The following is a 4,992-nucleotide window of genomic DNA, read 5'->3' on the forward strand; positions in this document are numbered from 1 at the left end:
CAACATCTTATATATTGTCTTAAAATAAATTGTAATAATAAATCTTAAAATAATTTTTTTGATTACCTGCCCACCAGGGATGAGAGTAGTCAGAAAGTAAAAAAGAGGAAATCCAAGAATGAATATATATATATACACTACCGGTCAAAAGTTTGCGAAAATTTTGAAATCTACAGAAAAAAGTTCTAAATTCAAATGTTCATAGAACTGCGAAAAATCATTCAAATTGCATGAAAATTTGATATGTTCTAAGGTGAACCCTCTACAGTTAGTTACATATGATCAAATTGCAATACTTTGTTTTTTGCGAACTGAATTCAGCTTTTCATCATGAGTTGTTTCTATGGTGAAAAAAGTTGCTAAGTTTGAACACTTGCCAAACTTGCAAAAAAAAATTTTTGTACTTTCTGTTAATAGAAAATAGTTATTTGAACAGTTCTATGTATGCCTTCAAAATTTCAAATCGATTAGATTTTTTTTGACGAAGTTAAAAAATTTTGAAAAACATGCGTACTTTTCTCGATTTTTATGCATTCCACATATGCGGTCCTTTGGTCTATACATCTTCGACCAAAAAACTTTTTAATTTTAATGTTTTCTATATCTTCAAATAATTAATATTGATAATAAAACAAATATTCTTATCTATTATTGTAATTATTGTTACTACAAAAAATTTATTATGAATATAATTTAAACAATATCTCATAGATGTCACATTTCATCGAAAATTTATTTGTTCTTGCAAACGATGCTCTGATATTTCGAATCGAAATCAGTTATGGGACATTTTACAACAGGAATGGAACTCTATATCACTTGAAGTGATTAATGGTTTGTTAGAACGAATGCTATGCATATGTAAGACTATAATAAAAGCAAAAGGTGGATGGTTTGAGGAATCTAAGATTTAAATGTTAATTTATTTAATTATAAAATACGAATAAGAATATGTTAAATATTTGACCTGTTGTAAATAAAATTGTTTAATTAAAATGCAAATTTTTTATACTATTGTTATTATTTTTTTAGAATCATTTATGTAATTATTGTTATAACTTTTTATTTTAATTTAATGTAAAGTAAAAATATAACAACAAAACTAATACATATAAGCAATAAATATAAACAATAAATATAAACAATAATAATTACAATAATGAATAAGAGTATTTGTTTTATAATAAATATTAATTATTTGAAAATATAGAAAACATTCAAATTAAAAAGTTCTTTGGTAGAAGATGTTTAGACCAGAAGACTGCATATGTGGAATGCTCAAAAATCGAGAGAAGTACGCATGTTTTTCAAAATTCTATAACTTCGTCAAAAAAAATCGAATCGATCTGAAATTTTGAGGGCTTACATGGAACTGTTCAAATAACTATTTTCCATTAACAGAAAGTAAAAAAAATATTTTTTGCAAGTTTGGCAAGTGTTCAAACTTGACAACTTTTTTCATCATAAAAACAATCCGTGATGAAAAGCTGGATTCAGCTCGCAAAAAACAAAGTATTGCAATTTGATCATATGTAACTATAAGTAGAGGGTTCACTTTAGAACATATCAAATTTTCATGCAATTTGAATGATTTTTCGCAGTTCTATGAACATTTGAATTTAGAACTTTTTTCTGTAGATTTCAAAATTTTCGCAAACTTTTGACCGGTAGTGTATATATATACACAAAAATTTGACAAAAAGAGTGAGATCTTTAAACTTGTAAACCATGTGATTATAAATCCTGATGATTAATTTTAATTTGTATGAATATATAAATATTAATCACATGCCTTAATTTTAAATTGAGAGAATATAAATCCCGATATGAGGCTTTTAAATCACGTGAATATGAAACTCTATATAGAATTTTAAAATATGCAGAAATACAAATCATGATGCGTAATTTTTAGAGCACGTAAACACGAATCACGACGCATAATTTTCAAATCGCGCAAATACAAAACACTATGTTTAATTTTTAAAGCACGTTTAAGTAAGAAAATCGATGTTTGATTTTACAACCGCAAAAACGTATCACGACATAGAATTTTAAGCTCGCATGAATACGAATCGCTACATAGGGTTTTAAAAAGCGTAAAAACAAATTACTATATTGGATTGGATTTCGTATAAATACGAAAATCGATGTTTGATATTACAACCGCAATAACGAGTCACGACATAGGATTTTAAGCTCGCGTGAATACGAATCGCTACATAGGGTTTTAAAAGCGCGTAAATACAAATCGCTATATTGGATTTTTAAATTTCGTAAATAAGAATCGCAATGTTATTTAAATCGCCTGAATAAGACTCGCAACGTTCAACTTTGAAATCAGGCAAATACGAAAATCGTGAATACGAATCGCTACATAATAGGGTTTTAAAAGAGCGTAAATACAAATCGCTATATTGGATTTTTAAATCTCGTAAATAAGAATCGCAATGTACGATATTTAAATCGCCTGAATAAGACTCACAACGTTCAACTTTTAAATCAGGCAAATACGAAAATCGATGTTTGATAATAAAATTGCGATTTTAAAAATGCATAAATGCAAAACGCGATATTGGATTTTTAAATCTCGTAACTAAGAATCATAATGTACGATGTTTGAATAGCGTAAATAAGAATCGCATTGCGCAACTTTTAAATCAGGTAAATACGAAAATCGAAGATTGATATTTAAATCACGAGAGACTGGACTTGGGATTTCTAAAAGGCTTGTTTGTATTGTTTTTGTTTAGACATAATAAATAAAAATTTACAAGATTAATTGAATGAGAAAATAAATATTTTCACCCCAAATCCACCTCTATTATTTTATTTATTTATTTATTTTTCGTTTGCTTACATGCCAGACAACAGGGTCATGACGTCTGAATTGCAAAAATACGAGCTATCCGGCGGACGAATAAAAATACGGAAAATCTTATTTTCTGTGAAGAGAAAAGAGCTAAAATAAGTAAAAATACGGAAGGGTTAGCAGCTAGGATGTAGTTTGAATTTTTTGTTTAAATCGTAAATAAATATGATTATTTTATTTTAACGATTGAATTTTCAAAAAAAAAAAAAAAAAAAGCGGGATATTTATTTTTTAAAAAAAAACGAAACTTTTAGAGAATCCGAGTTTTTGATAAAAAGGCTGAAATTTGAAAGGCAAAAGCGAAAAAATCTCATCCCTGTCAACCAGTTTTATCCCAAGGAAATGATTTTTTGAGAAAATTCAGAGGGAGGAATGAGGACTTACATGCTTTCGCTCCGCGAAAAATTAAATTCCTCATAAAATATTTTAACTTGTTCAAAAAAATTTCCGCGGAAATTAGCGGGATAAATGGAAAAATCTAAAAAAAAGCGGAAATCCGCGGAAGAATCTCATCCCTGTGCCCACGCGTGTTCTGCAGAACTATTTTACCAACTATTTAATTTAGTTTTAACACTTCTCAAAATCTTACTTACGCAACCACGTATATTATTTTTTCATTAATATACTAATAATTTTCTTCAGTTCTTTAATTTAGGTTTTCTTTTGAAGTAAAATTCGTTTTTAAATTATTGTCAAGCTTTTATTAAAAGAAAACTTAGAATTATTGCTACCAATCTAAGAATTAAATCTTGTAAATAAATTAAAAACATTCTGCTGTATAAAATTATTGGATGCTAAGCAGCTGACTGTTGATTAAACATACCAGTTTTTCGAAATATTAAGATAAATTATTGACTTTTTTCATTGTTTCTTATTTATTCGAGTAATGAAATGTAAATGCGTATATGTGCACAGCAACTTGTTTTGTTTTCTAATGAACAACAAATTATGGACATAAAACTTTATTTTGACGAACAAACTTATCCCCACTACCTTTTTATAAAGGTAAATGTTGAAAAAATTTGCTCCATCAGGAAAATGCTCGATATGCCTTATTTTGTTAAACAGCAAATATTAAAAATAGAAAATTGTAAAAAAAATTCCAAAACTATGCTATTTTCAGAATTATTATCTCAAAAAATTGAAGAATGAAAAAAATGAACTTAAGAATTTCTTTAATACTAAAATAAGACATATAAAGAGATTTTTGAATAAATTATCTTATAGCTGTCATTAATATGTTCAGCAAATAATTTAAATATTCTTTTTTCAGAAATTATAAATCGTCCTTTTATTTCGCCGTAAAAAGACAAGAATGTTAAAGTTCAATTGAAACATGACATGAAATTGAAACCTCTTTGGAAGTAACATTAAATTGCTTGAAACTGCTATAAACAATTAAATTAATTCTTTTATTTTGTTAAGAGCAGGAAATCTGAAGAAAAGTAATGAAAAGCCCTGTTTACCTTCATGCTTACTATTCATACATTTAATCATTTGAGTAATTGAAATATGTCCTAAGTATACACTAAAACATATCTAGAATAGATTTTTGATTGATGAATAAAAAATATATTTTCCAAAAATTTCGAATAGAGCGGAGGCGTTAACTTGTGAAATAATTTGCTTAATTTGTAATTACTAAACTTAGATTCCAGGGGAGACGGGTCATTCCATTGTCTCATTCTACTTTTGAAATTTCATTTTAACTGCATACAGAATTGTTTAACATCCTAATAAATGTTCTGCAGAGCAGCAGTCAAAAAATAAATAAATAAATATATATTGCTTTGAATTTTTCAGAAAGTTTTGGACAAATTATATATTGTTATGTTTTCAATCTAGTCAGAGTCATAAGCATTATCTTACGTAAAACTAATTTTAATAAGGTTTTAACATGCATACATGTTAATTGTATTTTACATGCCTTGGTGTATTTTTAATGCCTATTTTCACTTTGAGAAAAACTTTTGCTCCAACCTCATATTACTCATTAGATCAATAAACAACACTGAGCTCTGCAAAAAACAAAACTGCAATTTCTTAAAAAAGGAAACTATACAAGATTTTATGATAACGTATTACTTAATAAGGTGAAACATATGACCATATAAAAACAATAG

Source organism: Parasteatoda tepidariorum, chromosome 8, assembly GCF_982258835.1.
Source record: "Parasteatoda tepidariorum strain Cologne lab strain chromosome 8, Ptep-v5.0, whole genome shotgun sequence".
Taxonomy (NCBI): Eukaryota; Metazoa; Arthropoda; class Arachnida; order Araneae; family Theridiidae; genus Parasteatoda; species Parasteatoda tepidariorum.